Here is a 16,244-nt window from a genome sequence, read left to right as displayed (position 1 = left end):
TCAAATAAAAAATAAAAAGGACTGGGGATGTGGTTCAGTGGTTAAGGGCCCCTAGGTTTAATCCCAGGCAGCAAAAAAATAAATAAAAAAGAGAGCTCCCAGCAGGGTACAGTGACACATGCCTGTAATCCCAGTTGCTGGGCAGCCTGAGACAGGAAGATAGAGAGTTTGGGGTTAGCTGTGGCAATTTAGCAAAACTCTGCCTCAAAATTTTAAAAGGAGCTAGGCGTGCCGGGCGTGGTGGCACATGCCTATAATCCCAGCAGTTTGGAGGTGGAAGCAGGAGGATTGAGAGTTTAAAGCCAGCCTCAGGAACAAGTTGCTAAGCAACTCAGTGAGACCCTATCTCTAAATAAAATACAAAATAGGGCTGGGGTTGTGGCTCAGTGGTTAAGTGCTCCTGGATTCAATCTCCAGTACCTGAAGAAAAAAGAGGAAAAAAAAAAGTAGCTGGACATGGTGGTTCACACCTGTACACCTGTAATCCCAGTAGCTCAGGAGGCTGAGGCAGGAGGATCTCAAGTTCAAAGCCAGCCTCAGGAACAGCAAGTTGCTAAGAAACTCAGTGAGACCTTGTCTCTAAATAAAATACAAAATAGGGCTGAGAATGTGGCTCAGTGGTTGAGGGACCCTGAGTTAAATTCCCAGTACCCCCCCAAAAAATTTTTTTTAAAAAGGACTAGGGGTGTAATTTAGAATAGAGAGAGCTTGCCTATTTGACAGAACTCCTATTTGAGTCATATGGAACCTCTCCTAAGGTTAAGGCAGCACCATGAGGTCCTGGGTTCAACCCCAAGTGCCAAAACAAAATACCAGAAAACTCCCATAGTTTTTTTTTTTAATAATTTTATATTTATCAAAAAATTTCACAGATGCCTATCTGCCCTGTATCCTTTTCTCCCAATTATTAATTAACAGCTGATATTAGAAAGGTATGTTTGTTAAAATTAATGAGCTAGGTCTGGGGATGTAGCTCAGTGGTTGTGTGTTTGCCTTGCATGTATAAGACCCTGGGTTCAATCCTTAGTACTGCAAAAGAAAAAAAAAAAAAAACACGCTATAATTAATGAGCTAATGTTGATATGTTATTATCTAAGTCCTTTTTTTAATCTAATGCCCTTTTTCAGCTTCAGAATCCCATCCTAGGTACCACATTATGTTTAGTTGTCATGTCTCCTTAGGGTTTTCTTAGCTATGACAATTTCTCTGACTTCTTGTTTGTAATGCCCATGATGTGCTGGGGATCAAACCCAGGCTTCATACATCCTTCATACATCCAGAACTTCATACAGTCAAGCTCTCTACCATTGAGCCACACCCATAGCCTGCTTTTGAAAGTTTTGAGTTATTATTACTCAGGTAGTTGTAGAACATCTCCTTATTTTGGTATTTGTCTGGAGTTTTTCACATGATTAGAATGGTGTTTGTGGTTTGGGGGAAGGCCTAGGTCTGAGTACCCTTTTCATTATACTGTATGAAACAGACATATTGTCAACATGACTTGTTTTTGTTTTTGATACTGGGGATTGAATCCAAGGGTACTTAATCACTATCCATATTCCCATCTCTTTTTATTTTTTATTTTGAGACAGAGTCTGGCTGAATTGCTTAGGGTCTCACTAAGTTCCTTAGGGCCAAACTGAGTTGCTCAAGATGGCTTTGAACTTGCAACCCTCCTTCCTTAGCCTCCCAAGCCTCTGTGATCACAGGCATGTGTCATTGTGCTCTGCTTAATATGACTTATTGATCATGTTGACCCTGATCATCTGGCTGAGGTAGTGTGTGTCAGTTTTCTGTACTGTAAAGTTACCCTATTTTCCCTCTTTTTGCATTTGTACTTTTGGAAAGTATTGATATATGCATAGTCCTCACTTAAGGAGTGGGAATCTTTCTGTCTCTCTCTTTCTGTTTTTGTGATAGGAACCTCATAGATTTCTCTTGTGTTCTTTTCCACCATGTGAGATCACAAAGAAGTCTGTAACCAGGGTGTTAGCACCCTGTCTCAAACTTGTAGACTCTGGAATTGTGAGAAATAAATTTCCATTTTTGTAAGCCACCCAGTCCATGGTATTTTGTTATAGCAGCCCTAACTAATTAATTAAGACAATAAGATTTTAGGTTGGGGGTGAGCTCAGTGGCAGAGCACTTGCCCAACATGTGCAAGGCCCTGAGTTTGATTGATGCCCAGCACCTTGCCCCACCACAGACAATAAGATTGATTATAATCTATGCAAGCTAGAAGACATTGGAACATTCTTTTCAAAGTACCGAAAGACAAATAAATACTGTCCATCTAGATTTCCATAATTAGTGAAAAATATCTTTAAAAAATATATTTTTTGAGACTAACAAAGATGTGAGGATTTATTGCCAGCACATCTGAGTTATAAAAATGTTAAAACTTAGCAGATCGAGATGGCACACACCTGTAATCCTAGTGGCTCCAGAGGCAGAGGCAGGAGGATTGAGAGTTCAAAGCCAGCTTCAGCAAAAGCAAGTCAATAAGCAACTCAGTGAGACCCTGTCTCTAAATAAAATACAAAACAGGGCTGGGGATGTGGCTCAGTGGTTGAGGGCCCCTGAGTTCAATCTCCAGTCCCCTCCCCCACACAAAGTTTAAAACTTTTTAGACAGAAACAAAATGATACTGGAAAGGAAATGAATGTATAGATAGAACCAGAAATGATAATAATGTGGTTTTCTAATTCTTAATCTCTAAAGGATAATTGTTTATATAAAGGAAGAATAATTGGTACCATATTTGGGGGGGGGTTATGATATTTCATGTATTTGTCATACACTGATGGTCCCTGACATATGATTTTTTGACTTCATGATGGTGGGAAAGCAATAAGCATTTAGTAGAACCCGTACTTTGAATTTTGAATATGATCCTTTTCTAGGCTAGTGATATATAGTAGGATCCTCTGGTGATGCTGGGCAGCAACAGCTCCTAATCAGCCACGTGATCATGAAGACAAACAACTGATCTTCTACAGTGTACTGTGTTGCTAAGCTAGAATGTTCAGTAGGTTGTCTGATGAATTCATTTTTTTTTATGTAATAAAATATTCCTTAGTGTTATCTAAGTCTATGTTAGATTTGTCCTGTTTCTCAAAAATACCTTTTTTACTGATTCAGATGTGTTCTAAACATGACATTTGGTAGATCTCTTAGCTCTCCTTTAAAACATCATCCTGTTTTGGTTCTTTGCCACTTATTTATTGATGAAACCCTGCCATTTGTCTTATAGAAAGTCCCACATTCTCATTTTGCTTCTATGTGGTATTGTTCTTTTATTCCCCATATTTTCTGTAAACTGATTTGATGAGATTTGCTTTTATTTTAAAATAAACACATATCCCAAACCCGTGGTAGTTTTGGAGTTACCATATAAGTAAGAATGTGATTTAGGTTGCATCTTTTCTATTAGTTAATGGACAATTTCTTTTTGACTGTGATTGTAAGCTATTTTCTATTTTTTAAAGAGATTACAGTTAATTTTCTAAGCACACAGTAATTCTTCCTGAATATTCAGGGGTTATTTTTTGTGTAATAATCCTTTACTAATTATAATTAAACTTGTATTTCAAGAGATTTGAATGCAACCAATCTGTAAGTTCCTTATCTCCCAAAGTCCTGAACATAAATAAATGCCCTGCAAAATAGTTTGCTCAGGCTGCTATGACAAAGTACCACAGAGTGGGTGGCTTCCAGAGATATATTGTTTCACAATTCTAGGGGCTAGAAATCTGAAATGACGGTGTTGGCAGGGTTGGTTTATTCTAAAGGTAGTGAGAAAAAGATCTATTCCAGTATAAGTCCTTTTTTGTTTTTTGGTACTAGGAATTGAATCCAGGGAACCACTGATTCACATCCCCAGCCCTTTTATGTTTTTTTTTTTTTAACCTTTTGAGATAGGGTCTTGATAAGTTGCTTAGGCCTCTTTAAGTTGCCAAGGCTGGCTTTAAATCTGCAATCCTCCTGCCCTAGCCTCCCAAGTCATTGAGATTACAGGCATGTGTCGTGTTACTACATGTGGCTTAAATCCATTTTTAACATGATATTTTTAACTTAAGATCAGTTTATCAGGATATAACCTATCGTAAGTCAAGGACCATCTGTATCATAAGTATACCATGTACATAGCACATATAATACATTTTATATAAAAAATTTATATTATTTATATAAAATATTATGATAAAATAGCATAAAGAATAGTAGGAAAAATGGATGAATGCAATTGTAATATTCTTACACTAGGTTAAGTGGTATAGTGTTATTTGAAGATTTAATTGTTAAATTTGAAATTCTATAGCAGTGGCTAAAAACATAGTACAATGTCAAAATGATAGAATTAACAATGTAGTAAAAGTATTGTTTAGAGGGAAACATTGTATATATTAGAAAAGAAGAAAGGTGATAAATCAATATAAAAATAAGGGATCAATGATCTTTGGTCTGTAGGCCAAACTCAGCACATAATCTGTTCTTAATGTGGCAAGTGACTTAAATATACTCCTTACATATTAAAATGGTTCAACAAAAATCAAAGGAAACTTTATGACGTGTGAAAATAATAGGAAATTCAAATTTCAGTGGCTGTAAGTAAAGTATTATTGGAATATAACTATGCTCATTTGTTTAAATATTGTCTCTGTTTGCTGTCCCACTATATCAGTAGCATAGAATAGTTGGAACATACTGTATGGACTTAAAAGCCTAAAATATTTACTATCTGACCCTTTACAGAAAATACTTGTCAACCATAGGTAGGGACACTATATATATTAAAATAATATGGTTATATTTTCTCTTTTACCACTTCTATTTGGCATTGAACTAGTGGACCTAGACAGTATAAGAGGTCAAAAGAAAGAAAGAAAGTAAGGCATGAAAAACTAAAAGGAAGTAAAACTATTATTTACATATGACATGATTGTATACATAGAAAACTCTTTGAAACTTACACAAACCAATTCTAGTAAGTGAATTTAGCAAAGTCAATCCATAGAAATCATTTGTAGTTCTCTGTAATAGCAATGAGCAATTTGTAAACTGAAAAATTGTTTACAATGACATTTAAAAAAAAAAAACCAAGTACCTATGAATAAATCTAAGACTATGCTCTCAACCTCGAAGTGTGAAACACTGTTAAGTAAGTTAAACAATAGAGGGTTGGGGGAGAGGGAAAGAAATGTTGACATAGTCATGAACTGAAAGACTGCATTGTTAAAATGGAATTTTTTCCAAGTGATCTACAGATTTAAATACAGTTTTCATTAACATCTTGGTGGTCTTTGAAGAAATAAACAAGATGATTCAATAAATTTACCGAAATGTAAAAGACTAAGGATAGTCAAAATAATTTTGAAAAAATACAGAGTGCTTACCTAGCATGCGTGAGGCACTGGGTTCCATCCTTAGCACTACATACAAATAAACAAGTAAAAAAATAAAGGCATTCGTCCATCTACAAGTACAAAAAAAAGACAAAGTCAGAGGCCTTTTATTTCCTGATACCAGGATTTCCTTTGAAGCTACAGTAAACAAAGCCGAGTGATCTTGGTGTAAGGATGTACATATCAATAGAACACAATGGAGAACTCAGAAATACACAGTCACTTATTCCCACCCAAGTGCCAAGTCAGTCCAGCAGGAAAAAAAAAAAAAATGTCATTCTACCTTCATATCTATATGGGAAACAATGAACTAGTATTCCTACTTACTCCATACACAGAAACTAATAGAATTGCCTTTCATCATATACCTAAAATCTGAGTATAAAAACTATAAAATTTCTGTATCATCTCTTTCTATATAACAAATTTCCCAATATTTAGTGGCTTAAAGCAACAGATATTTATTACTTTGCAGTTATTCTGTGTCGAAAACACAGGAGGACCTTAGCTAGGTAATTCTGGCTTAGATCCCTTATAAGGTTGCAGTCAAGATGGTAACAAGTAGAGTCATCTGAAGGCTGGATTGGAGTTGGAGAACCGCTCACTCAAGTGCCCTTAGGACCTGGTAGCTGTCTTCCCTCAAGAGTGAGTGATACAAGAGAGAGAGCAAAAGGAGGAAGCTGAGTGTCTTTTATGACAGTCTTGAAAGTCACACACTGTCACTTTACTGTATTCTATTCATTACTCCAGCCTATATTCAAGGTTAGAGGAATTAAGCTTATGTAATTTTTTTTTTCTTTCCTTTTAGAAATGGGGTCTGTTTGTTGCCCAAGCTGGCCTGTAACTCCTGAGCTCAAGTGATCCTCTTGCCTTAGATTCTTGAGTATCTGGGACTACAGGTATGTGCCACTGCACCTGGCAATAGCATTCTAACATGGTAGCTCTTGAATGTTAACTGAAATTATGGATGTCATGCTACTCATTGCTCATCTGGAGACAAGTTAGTTAGAGGAAATGGGTTTATTTAGCTAGTCCTAGGAAAGAAAGAAGAGACTTTTTTGCTTCTCAGATCTCCATCTTTGTGGGTTTTAGTATGCAAAGAGCTTTTATAGTAGAAAAGGGTGTACAGTGAAACAGTAGGCAGGGAGTCCTTGTATTGGTCAAGGTCTTTGGCATCCAGATGTGTTTTCTCTTGAAGTAACATCAATATGACCTGCAGCTAGTTAACTAAAGCCTTAGGAAAGGCTTTTGTTCAGCCAAGCTGATTTAGGGAGGGGTGGAAGGCAAAGAGGAGAGGAGAGAGCAAGGGATGGTTTTAAATGCACCCCTGTTACAGGAGGAGTATCAAAGAATTTGTGGACTTTTTTTTTGTTTTTGTAATGGGTATTGAACCTGGGCACTTCACCACTGAGCTACATCCCCAGTTATTTTTTTTTTTCTTTTAAATTTTGATACAGGGTCTCCCTAAATTGCTCAGGCTGGCCTTAAACCTGAGATCCTCTGCTTCAGCCTCTGAGTTTTTAGGCATTGTGCCTAACTTGTTAATATCTTTTTAAACTGCCATACCTTCTAGGAATTTCAAAAGGAAAATAACCTTATGACCCTGGAATATTTCTTGGATAACAAGCTAAGATAAAAAAGATTGGAATAAGAAAAAATATTGATTAATTAGAATTTACTTAAATTAAAATTGCATTCTTTAAAATATGTCATTAAGAAAGTGGATGGGGGCTGGGGCTGTAGGTCAATGGTAAAGCACTTACCTTGCATGTGTGAGGCACTGGGTTTGATCCTTGGCACCACATAAAAATAAAGATACTATGTGTTCATCTACAACATATATATATATATAAAATAAAAAAAAAGAAAGTGCATAGGGCTAGGTATAATGCTCAGTGGTAAAGCGCCCCTCTACCACTGTGTGTCAACCTATTTGTAAGGTGGGGAGCAAAAAGCTAGATTAAGGTTCACTTGCCTTTTAAATCCTTGGACTTTATTGGAAGAAGGCAAGTGCCCTGTAATGGAAAGTGAGAGGGAGAAAGTCCCATTTGTATTGCAAGCAGGGATAAGAGGCTCACTTGCACTGTACTAACCTTAGGTGGTGATAAGAGGTGATGATAAAAATATGATTATAGATGTTTTATATGAATACCAAAGACAACTACAAAGGAAATCAGTACTTAGGAAAGAAAATTTAAGAAATTAATTGTCCAGGGACTGAGGTTGTGGCTTATTGGTAGAGCATTCACCTAACACCTGTGAGGCACTGGATTTGATCCTCAGTACCACATAAATAAATAAAGTTACTGTGTCCATCTACAACATTTTTAAAAAAAGAAATTAATTGTCTGCTCAGGTTTGTTTTAGTAGCTTTTACTTCAGATACAGGAATGAGTAAAAGCTTTAAACTTCAATTGCTTTCCTTTTTGAGGTACAAATAACATATATGGGTAGCTTATAACCTTTCACAATTAATATAAAATGTGGAAAATCTGATACTAGTGTCTAGTAACTATTAGTAATTCTTAAGAATAGAGTTCAGCATAAATGTATGTAGTATATGAATTACTAGTACTCACAGTTATTTATTAGTACAAATGAATTAAGACAACAAATTGGATTGGTTAAATGAAGTTAAATAATACAAAAACTCAGCAGGGCTAGTGGAGCACACCTGTAATCCCAGTGGTTTGGGAGACTGAGACAGAAGGCGTGTGAGTTCAAAGCCAGCCTCAGTAAAAGTGAGGTGCTAAGCAACTCAGTGAGACCCTGTAGCTTTATACCTAGCCCTATGCACTTTCTTTTTTTTTTTTATATTATATATGTATATATGTGTATGTATGTGTGTGTGTATGTGTATATATATATATATATATATATATATATACATACATACATACACATATATATATGTTGTAGATGAACACATAGTATCTTTATTTTTATGTGGCTTAACAGTAGAACATTCTCCTAGCACATTCGAGGCCCTGGACTAGATCCTCAGCACCATATTAAAAAATGAACAAATAAAATAAAAGTATAGTGTCCAACTACAACTAAAAAAAATAAATATTTAAAAAAAATACAAAATAGGGCTGGGGATGTGGCTCAGTGGTTGAGTGCCCCTGAGTTTAATCCCTAGTATCCCCAAAACAAAACAAAACAAAACTCTTTCTCTTTTTGTTTTTGTTTTTGGTACTAGGAATGGAAACCAGGAGCACTTTATCACTAAGCTACATCCTCTACTCTTTTAAAAATTTTTATGTGCCACCATGTATGGCAAAAACTGTTTCTTTTTTTTCTGTTTTACCACCACTTATATCAGTCATCACAGAGAACACATAAGTATTTTAACCTCAGTGTAAATAGTAGTAAAATGGACATTGATCTTTTTCAAATATATATGTAAAATGAAATTTTCTGTATCTAATTTTTTATAGTTTCCTTGTTTACCTATCACTATATTGAGAACAAATTTTTATATGACTGTATTCTTAATTATTGTAAATGGCTGTATTGTTTGCTTTTGTTTGGATCTGCCATAATTTGTATAACCAGACCTCAACTGATGGATATATTTCTAACATTATAAAGAACAGTGCTACGAAAATCCTGTAGGTAAATTTGTGAGAATGTTTATAATATATTTCTTTTTGTTAAATTCCTAGAATTATAATTGTGAGACCAAAGGGAGACAGAATTTTCAGACCTTTGACGTATTTTGCCCTCCAGAAATGTTTTACTAGTTTAAACTCCTACCGGTATAAACCATTGCCCTGTACCCTGTACTCTTTTAATGAATCTTTGCTAGTTTGATAGGTAGAAAATGTTTCTCATTAATTTATAAAATTTTCTTGCACTTTATGAAGAGGATGGATGTCGTCCGTGTTTCAAACCATGTACATTTTTCCCCTGTGATATATGCTTCCCAACCTGTTTTTTTTTTTTTTTTTTTTTTTTTGAGAGAGAGAGAGAATTTTTAAAAATATTTATTTATTTTTTTTTAGTTTTCGGCGGACACAACATCTTTATGTGGTGCTGAGGATCGAACCCAGCGCCCCGCACTTGCCAGGCAAGCACCCTACCGCTTGAGCCACATCCCCAGTCCCTCTAACCTATTTTTGTTGCTTTGTGTATCTTTGTGTACACATGCTTGCATATTCCTCATGTATTAAAAGTATTAATCCACGTATAATTTAAAATTCACTCTTTTTTAATTTTGCAAATAACTAGAGAAATGCAAATAAAACAATAGTAAAGTACCTTAATATCCTTACTAGCAAAATTACTTTTTTTTTTGGTACTGGGAATTGAATCCAGGGGCACTTTACCACAGAGCTATATCCCCAGTCCTTTTTATTTTTTGAGACAGGGTCTTACCAAGTTGCTGAGGTCTCAGTAAATTACTGAGGCTGGCCTTGAACTTTGCAATCCTCCTGCCTCAGCTTGCTGAGTTGCTGGGATTACAGGTGTGTGCCACCATGCCTGGCTACACAAAATTACTTTTTAAGATACTAACAATATTATGGTAAGACTGGTACCCTCAGGTATTGTTGGTGGCATTATAAGCCATCCAGTTCTTTAGCAAACAGCAATATAATAAATATTAATAGTCATAAAATGTACATAAAATGAATCTAGTAATCCCATACCTAGGAGTTTATCAAAAGAAAATAATTGAAAAGTGATCTAAATGAGCTAAATAATTTACTGTAGCATTATTTTTCATAATGATAAATTGAAAACAAGTTAATATACATTACAGTGACTGAAGTTAATATATAGTTGAAAATTGCTAAGAGTAGATTTTAAGTTTCATACAAATACAAGATAAATAGAAGATACATAGGTAAGGTAATACATATGCTAAGTTGCTTGATTTATGAATTTCACAATGTATGCATATATCAAAACATGATGTGTTCTACCATAAAGATATTCTATTTTTCCTTGTCAATTAAAATGCAAATTAAAAAAAGAAACAAGTTAATAAATTAGAAATAATGGTTAAATGAGACTCATCTTTAAGATACCAAGCAAGTATTAAAAATTATTAAGATTATAAGTTGACATAGAAGGGTAGGCATGTATTGGTTGAAGCAGAATACAAATTATTTCAATTTTATCATTACCACTGTGTAAAAATACACATTAAAGACAAACACATGAAAGAAATCCAGGGGATTTTGTCATCAAGTATGTATGTATAGAGTTTCCTAGGTATAAGACTATAAAAAGCTAATTATTTATTGAGTAATTACTGTATACCATCTCATTATAGCACTCTATGGAAGTAATTGATGTTATTTTCAATTAACAAACTTAATTCTCCTTTGACAGAAAAATTTGATCTATTATTATGGATTTGCCAAATATATATAGATCTATAAAGGACAGTATAATGAACTCCATGTAATGATCACCTGACTTCAGGGCTTTCTATTTTGCAGTTTTGGTAAGTTGCAGAGCAGGGATTTGAACTCACATCTGTTTTGTTTCCAAACCATGTTCTTAATTATGATCCCATGCTTCTGCTTCTTCATTTTGTTAGTTGATGCTATTGAATAATGTTATAGTTGTTGGTATTTTGGTGAAATAGACACAAAAAGTGTTCATAATAGTTATAACCCACTACAATAGTGCAGTTTTGGAGTTTGTTATAAGATGGAGAAAGTGCTCTCTTTTAATGCCATGTATTTAGTAATAAGCATTTTTTAGTTGCCCTATTCTGCAAAGACAAAACCTGCTGATACAGTCCATCCTGTTTTATAAATCTTTGACCCATTCATCAGACTCTGACCACTCTAAAGATAAAAGATTATGGTCATATTGGTCTTTCCGACTGAAGTGGCCTCCTGCAGATTGAGCAATTGTGTAATTATTAACTGTGGTAATGGATATGTACTTGCAAGTTTCATCTGGTATCTTACTGAGCTTTAACCCTCTGCATACACCCAAAATGAATTCTAGAATCTTTGAGACTCATCGGTTATCTGTTACTTAACTCTTGTATTTAATTTTGCTATGATAAATATGTTGTTTCCCCTGCCCTCATCACTGTCCATCCCCTTACTTACACATTCATAACTCCTATTCATTCTGGTACTTAGTAGTAGCAGCCTTTGGTATAAATAGGTTTAAAAAATACTCATTTTTAAATGAGGCTTTCTAGTTAATTTTTGGAAGGGTGGGAATCCTACATTTATAGGGGTATTTATTCAGACAAATAAGTGAAGGTACACTGAAGTAATTGTTACATATAAATAACATGCTTTGTAGAATTTTTATTTACCTCAGACATCTCTTTCTTTGGGTGATTCTTTGAACTCTCAAGACACTTTGGTTTTACCACTGTGCTTCACCATCTTTCTGAACCTAGAAGGCAAATAGAGATTTGAATCTTGCCCTTGATTCTTCTGTGATCCTGTCAAATGTAGTGATGCTAGAAATATAGGTCTGAAAAGGAGAGAGAGAGAAAGAGAAAGAAAAAAGATGGTTCAATGTAGATTTGTAAGACACAGTTGGATATGTGGTAGGATTGGATAAAATTCTCCAGAAAAGCCTGGCTCAGTGGCACACCCTGTAATCCCAGTTGCTCTGGAAGCTAAGTCAGGAGGATTGTAAATTCAAAGCCAGCCTTAGGAAGAGCAAGACACCAAGTAACTCAGTGAGACCCTGTCTCTAACTAAAATACAAAATAGAGCTGGGGATGTGGCTCAGTGGTTGAGTACCCCTGAGTTCAATTCCCAGCACCAAAAACAAAAAAAAAAAACAAAAACAACAACAACAACAAAAAACAAATTTCCAGAAATATGTGAGGTGATGGATAGATAACATTACCCTAAGTACATGTATGAAGACACAAATAGTGTGAATATACTTTATGTTGGGGGCTGGGGATGTGGCTCAAGCCGTAGCATGCTCGCCTGTCATGCGTGTGGCCCGGGTTCGATCCTCAGCACCACATACAAACAAAGATGTTGTGCCGCCGAGAACTAAATAAATAAATAAATAAATAAATATTAAAAAATATATACTTTATGCACAACCAGAGATATGAAAAATTGTACTCTATAGGTGTAATATAAATTGTAATACATTCTGCTGTCATATATAACAAATTAGAATAAAAAATAATTTAAAAAAAAAGAAATGAGTGAAATGAAGAGATGCACCAGGAAGAAGTAGAGAAAGAAAAATCAGAGCAGTGAAAGAACCAGTTAGGAAAGAGCAGTGATCTAGAAACTAAGGAAAGAAAGAGTTTTACAGCTGAAATGGTGAAGTGCTGGGTGTAGTTGGCAATTTGGACTTCACTATTGTCTTAATAGAGATAGGAAATGAAAGTTAGATTTTCAGGCATTTAGGAGATAGTGTTAATTGAGGACACAAAAGCAGTATCATCGGGCTGGGAATGTGGCTCAAGCAGTAGCGCGCTCACCTGGCATGCGAGCGGCCCAGGTTCGATCCTCAGCACCACATACAAACAAAGATGTTGTGTCTGCTGAGAACTAAAAAATAAATATTAAAATTCTCTCTCTCTCTCTCTCTCTCTTAAAAAAAAAAAAAAAGCAGTATCATATACTCTTTAAATGTCTTGGAGACTAGCAACAATAGGCCTATCTCTTGGGTTATCCAATTTAGATAGCTTTCCTGGGCTTTAGAGTACAACTTTTTTCTGAAGATTTAATAATGTTGATAATGACTTTATCAAATTAAGTAACAGTTTTGTGGTTAACCATAGTCCAAAAAGCCTATGAAAAATACAGATAATGGGCAGTTACATGTTGGTTGTGTTGTCCCAGGCTTCTCTCTTCTGAGGACACCCTTTTAATTCTGTAGTAGCTCATATCATTGCTTTATAATTATCATTTTAAAGATCCTTTTTTTTTGTTGTGCATTCTTAATACTTGGCCATAATGCCTGACAAATAGTGTTGAGTGTTGTGTGAATGATTGTCAGATAAATCACAAAATATTTCTAATTTGGTGGTCTTTTAGGATTAAAAATGTAGAATATTTGAGGAAAGAAGAACTGATAAACAGTTTCAAATGGCAGTAAGAAAAGGTTTGAAAACTGACCTTTATGTTTGACTTTTAGAAAGTCATTGGTTTATAAGTATTATAGCAAAATTGTTGGGATAGAAGTCAAATTAGGGCTTGAAAAATAAATGAGAAGTGAGAACAAAGAAACCAGATAGAAGTGTTTTTTTAAATTTTTTAATTAAAAAAATTTTGAAACTAAAGGGAAGAAACCATTGGAGAGGAAACTAAAAATTTAAAAGAGTAGAGTTCTTTATCATTGGCAGCTTTATGAATTTGTTTTGCATATATCTAAGTACTTCCTCCAGTTCATCAGGATAATATATTCCTCTCTTCTTGGTTTCAGTATATATCTTGAACTTGAAGGATTTTGCTGTGCTATTTGGAGCCTCCTAGTGGCAAATCTAATAATGGCATTAATCATAAAAACAAAAAAAATAGATCTCATATATCTGTTACTCCTTATGCAGATTAATCTTTCTATGAGGATTAAATTAAGGTGGGATATGTGATAATTATAGTGATGCTTAGTTCTTTGATTTTCAGTGAGTCAAAACTTCACACCGAAAATTACTATAATTTTGTCTCAATAATAATTCATTATTACAAATTGAAAATTGTAGTATATTTATTTTATCTACTAGTTCCTTAACAGTGGCTATCATTGTTCTCAATTCATACTGAAATGCTAGCTATAGGACCATTGTTATGAAACTGTTGGAGCATTATATTCTGTTGAAAGATGTGAAAGAAAAGCCTGAATTACCAAAAAATTGATATTATGAAAATAATACACATTAATTATCCATGATAGTAAAACTTTTAAAATATAAAACTCTTTTAAAAATCATCCATAAACTTGCTTCTTAGTGTTTTTCTCTGTAGGATTCAAAAAATATTATAAAATATTTCTGAACAATATAATGAATACTTATGTAAACATATATAGTTAAAAAATAAAATGTGACCAGTATAGTTGAAACCTTCTGTGTATCCTAGATCACATCCCTTTTATTCTATCCCAAAGGTAATCACAATCCTACATTGGTTGTTTTAAAAGTCATTTTATATATATATATATATATATATATATATATATATATATGAATAAAAACAAATATAAACATATATATATGTGTGTGTGTGTGTGTGTGTGTGTGTGTATGTGTACTTGGGGATTGAACCCAAGGACCCTCTAGTGCCGAGCTACATCCCCAGACCTTTTTATTTATTTTTATTTTTATTATTTTTTACTACTGGAGATTTAACCCAGGGATGCTTTACCACTGAGCTACATTTCCAGCCCCTTTTATTTTTTATTTTGAGACAGGGTTTGGCTGAATTACTGAGGCTGGCCTCAAACTTGCAATCCTTCTGCTTTAGTGTCCCAAATAGCTGATATGGTACTGCACCTAGCTATATATTGTATTCTTAGAATTACATTTTATTTATTTACTTTTTTGGTACTATGGATTGAACTCATGGGTGTTAACTACTGAGCCACATCCCCAGCCATTTTTTATTTTGAGACAGGGTCTCACTAATGTGCTTAGAGCTTTGCTCAGTTGCTGAGGCTAGCTTTGAACTTGTGATCCTCCTGTCTCTGCCTCCTGAATTGTTGGGATTACAGGCATGCACCCACTGCACCTGGCTTAAAATTTCATTTTCATTTACGATTATATTTGTAAAATGGATCTGTGTTGACATGTAGCTCTTATTCATTTATTTTTGTTGCCATGTTGTAGTATCTCTGAATATTCCATGCTTTATCCAGTCTCTTCTTCATGGAGTTTAAGTTGTTTTTAATTTATTGTTTGTAGTCTCCCATGATCACTCTTGTACATGTTTTTTTATGTATACATGGGTAAGAATTTGCCAGGGTAGAAACTTGGAAGTACAGTTGTTCTCTTAAATGGTATGTGTGCCCTCAGTTTTACTGTATTTTGCCAAATTATACTTCAAAGCCGTTTGCCAATTAACTCTTCCAACATAAGAGTTTTCCGGGCTGGGGATGTGGCTCAAGCGGTAGCTCGCTCGCCTGGCATGCGTGCGGCCCGGGTTCGATCCTCAGCACCACATACAAACAAATGTTGTGTCCGCCAAAAAGAAACCTAAAAAATAAATATTAAAATTCTCTCTCTCTCTCTCTCTCTTTAAAAAAAAAAAAAAAAAAGAGTTTTCCAATCTTGGGTATTGTCAGACTATTCAAATTTTTTCTCAATCCTGTGGATGTGAAACAGTGGTTTCTTAAAAACAAACAGATTTGTATTGTAGGATATTTTAACATGTACAAAAATAGATTAGTGCAGTGAATTGTTTTGTGTTTCATCACCCTCATCTCACCAGTTATTGACACATGGCTAGTCTTGTTTTGTCTACACCCTTTGCCCCTCCTCTCTCATGTTATTATGAAGAAATCTGAGATAGAATACTATTCTATCTGAAAAGACTCATATCTTCAGCACATACTGCTTTTTAAATGTAGCCACAATAGCCTTATCTCACTATAAACTGACAGTAATTCTTTCATTTATCAAATGTTAGTCAGTGTTTCAGTTTTTCCAATTGTCTTATAATACTTTCACATTTGTTTGTCCAAGTCAGGATCTAAATAAGACCCATGCATTGTAATTGGTCTCAATCTATAGGTTTCCTTCACTCTTTCTTACAGTCTCTATCTTTGTGAGGTTAGTAACCATTAAGGATCATTGCCTAAAAGATCCACTAATTCACAAATGTACAAGAAATTGAGGAGCTGAGACGCAGCTAGCAAAATGATGATAGTATATCATTCTTTCTT

At 34.6% G+C, this 16,244-nt stretch overlaps 1 protein-coding gene across 12 annotated transcripts in view; it reads left to right on the top strand.

Moving 5' to 3' along the window:
- Shld2 (shieldin complex subunit 2) overlaps positions 1 to 16,244 on the top strand; it is a 79,618-nt gene that overhangs the window by 27,497 nt on the left and 35,877 nt on the right. For 10 of the 12 annotated variants that reach the window (XR_011707306.1, XM_071611113.1, XM_071611111.1 and 7 more), the window contains 2 exons: positions 6,214 to 6,304; positions 10,746 to 10,860. The exons of 1 other annotated variant lie outside the window; for it this stretch is intronic. The gene's annotated coding sequence lies outside the window, so the exon portion shown is untranslated. The remainder of the gene's footprint in view (positions 1 to 6,213; positions 6,305 to 10,745; positions 10,861 to 16,244) is intronic. One more of the 12 variants, XM_071611110.1, reaches the window with a different exon arrangement.

The sequence above is a fragment of the Marmota flaviventris genome, chromosome 4, assembly GCF_047511675.1.
Source record: "Marmota flaviventris isolate mMarFla1 chromosome 4, mMarFla1.hap1, whole genome shotgun sequence".
NCBI classification, from domain to species: Eukaryota; Metazoa; Chordata; class Mammalia; order Rodentia; family Sciuridae; genus Marmota; species Marmota flaviventris.
Note: the sequence above shows the minus strand (reverse complement) of the source record. Positions and strands in the feature narration are given on the sequence as shown.